This window comes from Danio rerio, chromosome 10 (genome assembly GCF_049306965.1).
Source record: "Danio rerio strain Tuebingen ecotype United States chromosome 10, GRCz12tu, whole genome shotgun sequence".
NCBI classification, from domain to species: Eukaryota; Metazoa; Chordata; class Actinopteri; order Cypriniformes; family Danionidae; genus Danio; species Danio rerio.
The window spans coordinates 46,464,714-46,479,382 of record NC_133185.1 but is presented as its reverse complement, the minus strand read 5'-3'; the positions used below and the strand labels follow the sequence as shown (position 1 = coordinate 46,479,382).

General features: G+C 41.1%; 1 long non-coding RNA gene across 1 annotated transcript in view; it reads left to right on the top strand.

The window, feature by feature from the left end:
• The window catches only part of LOC141376464 (uncharacterized), a 77,570-nt gene that overhangs the window by 44,958 nt on the left and 17,943 nt on the right, over positions 1–14,669 (top strand). The window contains exon 3 of the long non-coding RNA XR_012386567.1: positions 10,384–10,494. This is a non-coding gene — a long non-coding RNA (uncharacterized lncRNA). The remainder of the gene's footprint in view (positions 1–10,383; positions 10,495–14,669) is intronic.

The following is a 14,669-nucleotide window of genomic DNA, read 5'->3' as shown; positions in this document are numbered from 1 at the left end:
GCTGGCCACTCATCCGTAATCAGTAATAATCCAATCAGAATGATCCTAGCTTAGTATAAATGGATCACTTTCTTCTCATTGCACTATCTTCGTTTGGAAGAATCCCCCCTTCCACCCCATCTCCTCCTTTTTCTCCCCTTCTAAAGGGGGAGCGATTGAGACCTACCTGATCTCGGTTCTCCTGATATGCTTCTAGACCGGGCGGGAGCCCTGGGCTCAAATATCTCCGAGCTCAGGGTTCTCTCCCGGGACAGCATGCCAAACCTGCTATAAGTGCCAAGCATATCTAAGTGGGAACTCTTGAAACACAGTTTAATAACAACAAGCACACAGATGTAATGCGTGTGCGAACTCGCATCAAACACAGTTGTATTAAGTCGAAAGGCTGGCGGCAGGTAAACACAGGATGAGTATGCAGACATGGGTCAGAGGCAGGCGGCGAATTTTAAGGACGGTGTTCAGGCTAGTTCAGGGCCGGTGGCGTGGATCAGAGTCGTAGTGATGTGACGTTGTGCGCCGAGGCTTCGAAGCATGTATCAAAAAAACGATACACCTCGCAGTGTACCCGAGCTTGATTCGTTTTGCCATTATCACGTGATCAGTGACGTCCGAAGCTTCATTTTCGCCTATACCCACGTGACCGCTTCGAATTTTGATTCAAAGGTTTTAAACACCCTCATAGTAAAGTATATAGCAAGAGATTAGGCGTCGATTACATACATTAGTACTGTTTCAAAGCACTGCACCACTCCCACACACCAGTAATTAAACTAAAATACAATAGTAATTTTTGGTAAAAAGGTTTTGAACCATACTAAAGTGTATTAGCGTATTTTTTACAACTATCTTTAAAGAAAACCACCGCATATCGTAGTATTGTGTTTAACAGAGACCAGCTGGCGAGTGCAGCCCTGAAGCATCACTTACACCTATGCAGGAATCGCTGGTTCGATCCCCGCTTGGAACAGGACTAGTTGTATTATGATAAACTTTTGAATACCTTGGATTTTACTACAGTCATCAGTGGTGTAATGTAATATATCTTGTGTAAAAACTACAGTAATTGAGTAATTTGTTTATATTACTGTTGTTGTTTTACTACATGAATGAGTTGTGAACATTTGACATTATGGCAACACAGTGCTTTCCCACACTTTAACCAGAAGAGGTCCTAATCGAGCTCTGATTTAGAAAGCTTCGAGTAACGAACCTTTTTCCGATACAATTGAGTCGAGCGCTTCACTGGTTCAGAAAGCTTCATTTCACCATCACTACAGAGTCGGGATTCAGGCAGAGATACTAGGCAGGCAGGACAAGGTCGATAATCAAAGCAAGGTAAGCAACGGGAAAGCAGGCAAGGTAGAGAAACGCTCAGTAGTGTTAGCTGGGGCAGAACAAGACTTCGCAATGGGACTGAGTATGTGTGCTGCTTATAAGCGTGTGCCAGGTGATTGGGAGATGTAATGCAGGTGTGAGTGCTAATCAGTGGAGTGGATGATGTAATGTCATTAGTCCGGTGATGATGACCTCTGCTGGCCAGCGAGGGGAATGACAGGTGAATTGGGTAGGCTTAATTGTCCGTACTGTATGAGTGTGAACGAGAGTGTATGGGTGTTTCAGCTGAAAGGGCATCCACTGCATAAAACATATGCTGGATAAGTTGGTGGTTCACTCCGCTGTGGTTACCCCTGATTAATAAAGGGACTAACCCGAAAAGAAAATGCATCAATCAACATGTCTTATTTCTTTGGGAGGGCGGGGGAGACAAGATTGTTTTAGGTTCAGTCCACTCAAATTTGTAAAAATAATTAAGCTAATAAAGGTGCTGTGTGTAAGTTTTTGACTCTTCTAAAGCATAAAGACACCTTAATATGTTTGCTGATATTTATTAAACATGCTAAGTGAACTTTCTTGTTTACATGTAAAAAATCTTGATGTCAAAATCACATCAAATTGAGATCTAACATTGGAGTAAAAGAAACACATCAAAAATCGATAACAGGACAGTCCTATAATCGATTGTACTTCCATACTATATATTACGCTAAAAACATTATGCAAGCTGAGAAGTATATTCGAATACAAAGAACAGTAAGTGGGAAGTACCTGAATGACCTACTACTTCTGAAGAGATTCTGAAGTGCGCATCTGATGGACGCTACGCCATCCCATGATGCACTGTAAGAGGATTTATCAATGGGAGTGAAGCAACGCAACTGACACGGGTGGGTCATGTGATCATGACAAAATGGCGGATGCAGTGCATCCGAGTTCTATTCATACCATAGATATATACACTAGATGTCGCCTGGCTTATTGTTGTCTATTTGACGGAATGCGTCAATAGCGCCGCCATCTTGCTACAGGGTAGCGCTCCTTTGAAATGAATGCGGGACCAAGGTACAGTGGAGGACTGTGGCCATCCAAGGCCAGAGATATACACATATACACATATATCTGTGATCGGGAGTTTTCCTGGATGTTAGTGTGTAATTTTTTTTCTAATAACGAAAATTATAATTTTACATCACTTTTCTACATTGATGGATCAGTGACCGTACGGGCATTCCTGACAAAAAGCTTGTGTTTGTGTGTACAGAAATGTACTATTCACCCTCCCTGTTAAATTTAACATAATCCATGTCCTGAAACACAGCTCCTCTCCTGCTTTCACTTCTCATACTGACGGAGGAAGCGATTCGTTTGTGAGTGAATCCCCCGAACGACTTTTTCACTAACGTTGGCCGACAATAATACAAGTTTCTGGCAGCGCAGCATCTCGTTGTCATATTTCTTTGGCATTGTTTGCTGATTTTATTCAACAAAACTAGCATAAGCCGAGTATTTAGTGCGAGTTGGAGCTGCTTTGCCGTATGGTGAATGCAGTAAGTGACTGCATTATCATCAATAACGTTACCTGATAAGCACAAAAGTTCAGAACATACAAAAACGTAAAAAACTTAATATTACCTATGAAATGTTCTGCCTTTGTGCTTTGTTTTCTTTGTTTGCCCGTAACTACACCCGTAGACAGCACTAAAGTCCCGCATCTTGACGTAATAACACTGTCTTGACTAGTGCGGTTGAATGACATTTGTCCTGGGAGCACTGTACCAATATGGCGGCGCTATTGACGCATGCTCAGGGTCCCTATGCGATATCTAGTGTATATATCTATGCATTCATACTACTTACATTCATACTGTATAGAATGTACTTTTCTTACAGATTAGTATGTTTAAATTCAAAAGCAGTATCTACTGAGACAGGGGTGCAGCCAGGGGAGCAAAAGTTAGAATTTAGGAGGCCCCCAGAGATATTATTAGGGGTCCACGACATACCCCCGATTCTTCCGCAGACACCAACTCCACCCCTCCTCCCCGTTGTTCATCACTTTGGCCGTGATCAGCCACCACTCATTACACCACCCCCCACCACCCCCTCTCCACTTTTGTCTGTGAAAATGCCGCCAGCTTGTCCCACCCATCCTTCCCCGACCAAATATTCTGAGAAGGTCTTTAAAAAGGTATTGAAATTACCTTTAGGATTCCTGCATATACCCTGTTACACTCTGACTTTTGTTTGTGTGACTGTTTCAGGTGTTTGAGTGTGTGTTTGCATATGTGACGCTTTCTAAACAAATTTCAGGAGGAGCATGTGCTGATGTTTTAACAATTCTAATACATTGACAATCATACTATTATGTAATCAGCATTAGACCAACACCCCCCCCCACCCCCACCCCCTTATAAATACCAAATTTTCCTTCGTGCTCTGTTGGATTGAGATCTGGTGACTGTGGAGGCCATTTGAGTACAGTGAATTCATTGTCATGTTTAAGAAACCAGTCTGAGGCCCCGTTTTAGTTTTATTTAGAAAATGCATAAGTTTTGCTACGGTTACGCCATCCGTCCACACTACGCCGGAGTTTTCGAGCGCCGAAAACTGAGCCTTTTGAAAACGCTGGAGAGGCCGTTTTCATTCTTAAAAAGCTGCTGCTCCGTCTCAGTGTGGATGGGGGACAACGGAGACATCTGAAAACGGAGGCGGGGCTGCCGACATTCGCTAGCTGATGGGGCTTTTGTGTCATTGCGTATCCTTGCCTGATTCGTCAAGCCCCTATCACATGACTATAACACATGGCTTTAGCGCTACCGGAAGACAGCAGACCAACCTTCACTGTAAACAACAACATGGAAACAGAAATGGGAGCGTTGTTTGCATTATTGTCTGTTTTAGGCGCCATTGTGCCGTTAAACTCTGCCTTTTTTACTAGAGCAGTGGCATATATTCGCAAGAACGTGCATGCCCAGAGTGCGCGAATGGTCACGTGATATACGTTTTTGGTGGCGTAGTGTGGACGGAGATATGTTCAGAAACGCTAGGTTGTCCTTGGTGCTCTGTTGGATTGAGATCTGGCGACTGTGGAGGCCATTTGAGTACAGTGAATTCATTGTCATGTTTAAGAAATCAGTCTGAGGCCCCGTTTACACTAATGCGTTTTATTTTGAAAACGCATAAGTTTTGCTACGGTTGCGCCATCTGTCCACACTACGCCGGAGTTTTCGAGCGCCGAAAACGGAGCATTTTGGAAACGCTGGAGAGGCCGTTTTCATTCTTAAAAAGCTGCTGCTCCATCTCAGTGTGGATGGGGGACAAGGGAGACATCTGAAAACGGAGGCGGGGCTGCTGACATTCGCTAGCTGATGGGGCTTTTGTGTCATTGCGTATCCTTGCCTGATTCGTCAAGCCCCTATCACATGACTATAACACATGGCTTTAGCGCTACCGGAAGACAGCAGACCAGCCTTCACTGTAACCTGCGGGACTCTGGACTATGCAGGCTCACACACACACAAACATATCTACAGATAAACATTCACCACCGATCCCCATCCAAACGCCTTCGTGTGCTTTTACCCACGTGGGGCGTGGGCGGGACTGTGACTTGCGCCTGAAATGGCTGCTGGACCAGTTGGCTGCCAGCACTCAACGGACTGTTTTCCACTACCCCTGTTCCCATCCCCTCTGTCTATGTTGTGTCTTGCCGGTGTGCTTATGCTAAGATAGGGCTGTTTTTCTTCCTTTTCTCACTTTAAGGGCAAGCTGAGGGGGTGTTTTTTTTTTTTTTTTGCCTAACTGTCCAAATGTATTTTTCTTCGTTTCTAAATGCTACCTCCTATGATCTGTCTCCCCTGAAAAGTTGTTTGTGATGTTTTGTGTATGGTCTGGGGGGTCCAATTTCGCTATTGGAAAGTGTAGTGACAAATAAAGGCTTGATTGATTGATTGATTGAAACAACAACATGGACACAGAAATGGGAGCATTGTTTGCATTATTGTCTGTTTTAGGCGCCATTGTGCCGTTAAACTCTGCCTTTTTTACTACAGCAGTGGCATATATTCGCTAGAACGCACATGCCCAGAGGGCGCGAATGGTCACGTGATATACGTTTTTGGTGGCGTAGTGTGGACGGAGATATGTTCAGAAACGCTAGGTGAAACGCGGATCGTTTTTGATCTAAAACACTGTTTTCACTGCTGTCCTGCTGGAAGTATCTCCATTTTCTCACAACTTAAGCATCCCTCTACCGTCCGACACCTCACCCCTTACTTAATATCTACCTAGGGCACAGGTGTCAAACTCAGTTCCAAAAGGGCCGCAGCTCTGCACAGTTTAGTTCCAACCCTAATTACACACACCTGATCAAACTAATTGAGTCCTTCAGGCTTGTTTGAAACCTACAGATAAGTGTGTTGGAGCAGGGTTGGAACTAAACTGTGCAGGGCTTCGGCCCTCCAGGGATTGAGTTTGACACCCCTGACCTAGGGGGATCGTTCTGGGGCCGGGTTAGACATTTCACTCGGACCCCATGTCTCTCACTTTCCCGACTAGGGGAATAACACAAGTTGGGGTATTTTTTCTGAGCTTAATGCCACAGCGGAATGAACCACCAACTATTCAGATTTCCTTCTAGCTGCAACCCAGTACTGGGAAACACCCACACACACTCACATTTTCACACAAACACTCATACACTACAGCCAATTTAGTTCATCCAATTCACCTGCATATGTTTAGCCTGTGGGGGAAACCGGTGTACCCGTTGGAAACTCACGCCAGCATGGGGAGAACATGCAAACTATACACAGAAATACCGACTGGGGGAGCCGGGACTCGAACCAGTGAGCTTCTTGCTCTAAGGCGACAGTGCTAGCCACTGAGCCACCATGCTAAAGTTTATTCGTCTGAAAATCAGAAATAAAATATGATTATATTCTAAGTATGACCGGTTGAGTTGTTTGTTTGTGTGTGTGTGTGTGTGTACGTGTTTTTGTGACATATCAGGACACAAATCTGCATAATGACATAGGTATGACACAGGTATTACAAAAAGGAGGTGAAATATGAGGACGTCCTCATATCTCAAAGTGCTTATAAATCCCACAGAATGTGTTTAATCAGAGAGTAAAGCTGCACACAGCCTCCTGTGATGGTTGGGTTTAGCGGTAGGGTGGGGTGAGGGCAATACAATATACGGTTTGGACCAGGGGTGGGCAAACTCGGCCCTGGAGGGCCGGTGTCCTGCACAGTTTAGCTCCTACTCTAATCAAACACACCTGCTTATAGATTCTAGTGATCTTGAAGACACTGATTAGCTTGTTCAGGTGTGTTTGACTAGTGTTGGAAGAAAACTCTGCAGGGACACCGGCCCTCGAGGATCAAGTTTGCCCATCCCTGGTTTGGACAGTATAAAATGAATGGAAACCTATGTAATGTCCCCACTTTTCACAAAAACAAACGTGTTTGTGTGTGTGTGTGTGTGTGTGTGTGTGTGGTATATAATATAAATTTTGAGGTAGACAGATACTTTCAAGCACAACGAATCTTCCTCCATCCTTCACCCGCTTATCCATTATTCCTTTTTTTCCTGAGGAGCCAGAATGGATGATCTGAGGGTTTTGCGCATGGAAGTGACAATGTAAGAAGTCTTTAACGTCGCTCTAGAGCTCTTGATATATTCGCCTGATGAAAACCGCGCCACAGCTGTCCTTGTTATCTCTCCGCGTCTTCGTAAAGCATTAGACATGTGCTTTATTTAAAGGACCAATCTGCATAAATCACATAGGCACACGCACTGTATGCAAAAATAGCCGATGTAATGATTGTTTTGACTTGAAGTGAATTGACGGCAGATCTCAAGCAGGAGCTGCCATCTGTGCTCTATATCTGAAGATGGAGATGGATTTGTTTTTTATTATATATAATGTTGTCGCTTTTGGTTGTTGTCAATTTACAGGGATAGTTCAGTATGTCACAACCATATATGCATAATATTTTGATATTTATAATCATGTTTTGTTGTGTGGGATGGTAAGCGTTTAAAGGGATCGTTCACCCAACAATGTACATTCTGTCGTCGTTTACTTGTTACTTGTGTTCTTTCTTTCTTCTGTTTAAAATAAAAGAAGATATTGTGAGGAAAGCTGGTGAAGAATCTACACTCACTGGCCACTTTATTAGGTACACCTTACTAGTGCCGGGTTGGACTCCCTTTTGCCTTCAAAACTTCCTTAATCCTTCGTGGCACAGATTCAACAAGACACTGGAAATATTCCTCAGAGATTTTGCTCCATATTGACATGATAGCATCACACAGTTGCAGCAGATTTGTTGGCTGCGCATCCATGATACCAATCTCTCGTTTCATCACAACCCAAAGTTGCTCAATTGGATTGAGTTCTGGTGACTGTGTAGGCCATTTGAGTACAGTGAACTCATTGTCATGTTCAAGAAACCAGTCTGAGATTATTCGCTCTTTATGACATGGTGTGTAATTCTGCTTGAAGTAGCCATCAGAAGATGGGTAAACTGTGGTCTTAAAGGGATGGACATGGTCAGCAACAATACTCAGGTAGGCTGTGGTGTTGACACGATGTTCAATTGGTACTAATGGACCCAAAATGTACCAAGAAAATATCCGCCACTTCAGCAGCCTAAACCATTGATACAAGGCAGGATGGATTCATGCTTTCATGTTGTTGATGCCAAATTCAGACCCGACCATCTGAATGTGGCAGCAGAAATGGAGACTCATCAGAGCAGGCAACGTTTCTCCAATCTTCTATTGTCCAGTTTTGGTGAGCCTGTGTGAATTGTAGCCTCAGTTTCCTGTTCTCAGCTGACAGGAGCGGCACCTGGTGTGGTCTTCTGCTGCTGTAGCTCAGCCGCCTCAAGGTTGGACGTGTTGTGTGTTCAGAGATGCTCTTCTGCAGACCCCGGTTAACAAGTAGTTATTTGAGTTACTCTTGCCTTTCTATCAGCTGGAACCAGTCTGGCCATTCTCATCTGAATATGACATTTGCTGGAATAGTTAGCGGTTCATTCTGCTGTGGTGACCCTTAATGAATAAAGAGACTAAGCCGAAGGAAAATTAATGAATAAAGGAATGTTGCTTGTGGTTTAATAACACTTGTTGGATTTACCCTGGTCAGACAAGGTTTGAGCATCAAATCACTTGCAACTAAGATTATTCAATAAACTCTGCTCTTTCTTTATCATCCGACTTTGTCTCCTGATTCTGCTCCTCTCAGCTTTCTCAGTCAACTGCTGTTATTATAGGAGATTGCTAATTCAGTTAACAGGTTTGGGTATTGGGCGGCTCTGCTGGCTTGTTGTCTGGATACCCAGAGAAACAGACATATTCTTTCTTTGCCTGTTCTCCCCGTGTTGGTGTGGGTTTAGTCCGGGTGCTCCGGTTTCCCCCACAGTCCAAACACATGCGCTATAGGGGAATTGAATGAACTAAATTGGCTGTGGTGAATGAGTGAATGTGAGTGTGTATGAGTGTTTCCCTGTGTTGGTTTGCAGCTGGAAGGGTATCCGCTGTGTAAAACATTTGCTGGATAAGTTGGTGGTTCATCCCCGCTGTGGCAACATGAACAAGGACATACATAGTAGTATATAATACCAAATAAGAAAAGTTAGAATGTTTTAGTGTTCTTATTTTCCCACTATGCCCTCAAAATAAAATAAAAATCAATGTAATTTATGAATTAAAAACAAACATAACATCTGAGACAGAAAATAAAATAAAAAATGAGCAAGTTTACTTATAAAAGAGTCAAAAAAACAAAGAGTGAAACAGAGTTAATATTTCCTCTTTCCAGTTAAATTGATATCATTATTAAAAAAATCTCACATTTACTAGCCAGACAGACAGACTAACATTTTTTTCTTCATTTTTTCTCTTGCTGTAAAGATGTTGACTGCTTTTTCCTCCATACGCGCATATCAGCGTGCTGTTACATCAGTATGAATCAGTGATGAAGAGCGCAGTACTCTACTCTGATGAGGGAACATTGTGCTGAACTAGCCTGCATCTCTATAGAGCAATCAGACCTGTGGTTTATATAGGCTTTTAGGACTGGCCTATATATACAGAATATGACAGGGGAGAGCAATTTTCTGGAAGCTTTTTTTTCCTCCCTCTCTTTAAAGCAAACATTAGTCTGCATAGGTGAAGTGACGAGAGAGAGAGAGAGAGAGAGAGAGAGAGAGAAAGGAGGCAGACTTTTATTTTTCCGATATATTTTTAGACAAGCTTGGTAGTTGTCAAAATACTACCAGGGCAGTTTGATTGTTTCCAATAGTATCTGACTGCAGAGTTGCATGCAGTCTCAGATGTGCAGGGCTCTATCATACACCTGCATGTGTATCATACACTATAGTGCATGTGTTTGCACTGTGGGGGAAACCAGAGCACCCGCAGGAAACCCACCCCAACATGGGGAGAACATGCCAACTCCACATAGAAATGACAACTGACCCAGCCAGGATTCAAATCAGTGAGCTTCTTGCAGTGAGGCGACAGTGCTAACCACTGAGCCACCTTGTCGCCCTATTGGTGTTTACTAAATAATATATCCTGGCATGCTATACACTTTATATTGTGTACGTTTCATACTTAACTACATGTAAATTTGTAGTTAGCATGTAATCAACACCAGTAAGAAGGTTAGATTAAGTCTTTTCTGAATTCGTGACCTTGTTTATGTTTACTCTCTTGGTTCGCAGATTAGCATCAGTCCAGAGGGATGATAATATGAGCTCTGTGAGATTTAAAAGCTGATGCTATCTATTATGCTGTTTGTATGTTCTTGTGATTCAACATTTTACTAGCAGCTTTTAATGTCAGGGAAGGTCATATGACGCTGGAGTGGTTTAAGGATAAGGTTTTTGGCTTTATTTTTAGAGTGCATTTGTAATAAACTATATTGCTTTGAAATGTTTAATGAGGTAAACCGTATAATGCATGAGCTTGACACAAATGAATTCAGGGCAATCTGGACAAAGTCATTGAAGTTTCTCGTATATTTGCAGTTGTGGCTGTCAGTGCATTTATACCAAGTGGAAGAGTGGAATGGAGTGGAATAGTGGATCTGCTTACTTGCTTACTGACTGAGAAGTAGATGCACGGTAATTTATTTCCTGGTGAGTGAAACAGTACTTTAAATCCAGAATTGTGCAACAAATTACCATAAAGCTAAATCAATCAGTCATAACAATCTAGTATGTTCCGCAGTAATCATGGTGGATTTATTTCAAATATATACCACATGTACATTGGAAAGTCATATCAAACACATTTTTTTTTAAATACTGTATTTAACTGTATTTTGTTCAGTAAAATATATCTGTTAATGTTCGTATTTTGTGATTTGCAAGTGTTTTCTTTTTATTTACATTTGTGAATTGCATTATGGGCTGAAGATCTATGCTTTGTCCACTTTTTATGGTGGAAATGCAACTCTACAGTTTAACAAAGTGACTTTTATTGACATTTTAGTGCTTTAAAATAATATATTATTTATATGTATAAATATTATAATATGTATTATTTCTGTAAAATAACAGTGAAAATGTACTGGCAGTTTATTACAAGGTATTGTAACATAAAATACAACACCAACCCAGACAATATGTCAACTTTAAACTATTAAAAATGTTCACAAAATTCACTTTTTTGAACATTTCAAGGTTAAAAGTTGTTGGAAGAAAGATCAAGATCCCTTAATACAAAGTGGAAAAATTAAAGCATAAATCACAAAATTTGGAAAACTGATAATTTACAGAAATTTTTTTACAGTGTAGAAATTTTGCATGTCAGATCAGAAATATACACTCTAAAAATGCTAGGTTGTCATAACCCAATATTGGGTCAAATGTTGACAATATCAACATTATGATTTTTTATTTCAATTAAATTTATATCACACTTTTAACCCGATATTCTATAGAAAAGTGTGTCACACAGGTGAGTGGGCTTGACAAACCACCTGTAGAAACACTCTTGGCTCAGTGGTTAGCACTTTCCCCTCACAGCAAGAAGGTCGCTGGTTTGAGTCCCAACTATATATATATATATATATATATATATATATATATATATATATATATATATATATATATATATATATATATATATATATATATACAGTTAAAGTCGGAATTATTAGCCCCCCTTTGATTTTTTTTTTTTCTTTTTTAAATATTTCCCATATGATGTTTAACAGAGCAAGGAAATTTTCACAGTATGTCTGATAATATTTTTCTTCTAAAAAAAGCCTTATGTGTTTTATTTCAGCTAAAATAAAAGTAGTTAAATTTTTTTTTTAAAAACATTTAAAGGTCAAAATTATTATCCCCTTCAAGGTATATATTTTTTCAATCTACAGAACAAACCATTATTATACAATAACTTGCCTAATTACCCTAACCTGCCTAGTTCACCTTTTTAACCTAGTTAAGCCTTTAAATGTCACTTTAAGCTGTGTAGAAGTGTCTTGAAGTAAAATATTATTTATTGTCATCATGGCAAATATAAAATCAGGTTTTTGAAAAGAGTTTTTAAAACTATTATGCTTAGAAATGTGCAGAAACAATCTTCCCTCCATTAAACAGAAATTGGGAAAAAAAAATAAACAGGGGTGCGGAGCTAGACGGAGCTAGACGCGCAGCTGAACGCTACTGGTTTACAGAGATACGTCATTCGCTTGCGCAACAAGCCAGAATGAAAACAAAAAACCTGCCATGTTTAAAATACACAGCTGAGAGATCTTTTACAGCGTAAATATATATACATATATTAACAAGCCATGGTCGACCCGGGCTCAAACAAACCTTGTCGTCGTCTTGATGAACAGTCACAATGCCAAAAAGAAGAGCAAATTTACCCTGTGCCAGTCTGGAGCTAGAGTGGTTTCGCTGTCTTGCTCGCCGCGTGTCTAAATCTGAAATAACAAACTTTATTTTTTTTAAACTTTATTTTTAAAAAGATTATTGACATGCTTTTAAAACCCGATCCTATCAGAAACTGACAAACGCTAGAGTGAAGCATGAAAAAAACGAAGGAGAAGCCGGAAAAAAGGAGCACATTATTTATTATTATTATTATTAACTATTATCATCACCTTCTGGACTGTTATGAACTCAGAATGACTGAATGACTCTCTAACAAAGGCTACTCGTGCTGCTGAAGATTACAGACACAGATGAGAGGCTTACTTTACAGGTGACTTTAGACCATATTTTATGTTGTTTTTGAACCTAAATAAGGATGAAATGTCTGCTGTGTGAAGTTTTTCTGTAGTTGGTAACATATCGAAGACTGTAAAGGGCTGTATGTGTTCATATATGTTCCTTTATTTATTTATTTATTTAATATAATTACAGATTTTACAGTAGCCACTGTCATTGATCTGCAGTTATAATCAAATCATGTTCATAGAAAAGTTAGTGATAAACATTTATACACAGGTATTTATGCGTGTAAAGTGTCTGTTTTGTGAGAAGTGCTTATCATATGATATGTGAAGACCTGCGCAGCTTTATTGTAGACATTTCCTCGAGCAAAAATGACGTCGACTGAAACTTTCTGTCATACACCACACCCAACAAAAGGGTACCCTTAGTAGTGGAATCACAAGCCTGATAAAGGTGACCCATACCGACCCGACCTGCACCGTGCTGTACCAGTAATGCCTAGTTCAGACTGCATGATTTTAGCCCCGATTTGGGCTCCCCGACAGGTTTTGAGAAATCGCCGACAAATGCCTGAAATCACAGGCAAATCTGTGCTCGTGCATGTGAGTGACAATCACACAGTATGAACGATCAAAGACGCGATCTGAGAGAAATCATGCCGATTCAAATCATGCCGTGTGAATTGAGTTGTGACTGAAAATAACATCAGCGATCGCCTACAGCCAATGAGAGAGCGGCATTCACTTGTGTGTGTGTGTGTGTGTGTGTGTGTATACCTGCTGCAGGCCAGCGGGAGGCTGGGGGAGAAGTTAAAAGCGCTCTTTTTCGGTTTATTTAGACCCACGAAATGGAGGAAAAACTAGTGTAGGTTTGACAGGACTCAGGAGCAACTGTGTCTGTTTGACGTTTCATACAGAAAGAAATTAGTTTATTATCAACGTTGAGGAGAAATGGCTAATTCCCTTTAAACCCAGGTGAGCAAACATGTACATGTTCTACCCCATCAAAGGCTTCTTTCTCATTATGTAGTTAATAGCAAAAGATATACTACGTGTTTTTGGCTGTGAGACGTAGTTTGGACGAAGTTGTCGGCGATTCTTCCTATAGTAAAGTCATGCAATGTGAAAGTCCCTGTCGCCGATCCATCTTGCAGTGTAAACAAAGCAGCGACGAAACGCTAGCCCAGATAGTCATGCAGTGTGAAAACATCTGTGACACGACTACTTTGAAAATCATGCAGTCTGAACTCGGCATAAGTGGAAACGAGCCATAAAACTCCGTACTACATTTAACCCTGTGTTACTTTGTGCCCCGCGCTCCCCTAGATATTGTCAGTGACTGGACCGAGCTCACATCAGGAGTTCAGATTTTGCATTCTCATTGCAAAGTAAAACCTCCGGATGTACATTTCAGCCTGACGCATCAGAACATCAGCCTTCAAACATTCCCCCACGATAATCTGACCTTCTGTGAGAATTGCAGTTAATTAATGCTTCCAACATTTGAATGGCCGTGGAGCCGAGCTTCATCAGACTAATGTATGTGATGATTTTTTTTCCCCACATAAAACTGACAAGCAGAGACCAATTAAAATGACTCATTTCTGTGGCGATGGCTCGGGTACAGCCTACGAGTTGTTTAGTCATTCAGAATCAAATATCTCTGTGTAGACCTTCAAGACTGCTCCATGAAAAGACCTCCTCTCTAGACTTCCAACATGTCGACGAATTTCTTTGTAAAGCTCATGCATTTATTCATTCTGTTTCCATTTTACTGACACGATTTTATTATTTTTTTCTCGCGAGGATAAAAGTTGCAGACGCTCAGGATCAAAGCAGCAAGTGCAGGTGACTCTCAGAGCTCTGATCAAGAGATGAATGAGATCCCACTGATGCCACGCTGCATTAAAACGTGATCAAAACACCAATATCCCGAACCACACACAAGACATGCAACTGCTCAATTTTCATGATTTGTCTGGCCCTTAGTTGCATATTTATAAGCCAGAAGCTTTGGCTCTCTATTAATCCGGCCCGTATGCTTGCTGTTGAAGTGTATCTAACAGATGTTTAGATGCGTGTCAGAAGACAGCCAGTGAAATGTCAAGCTGATCCATTCAAGAG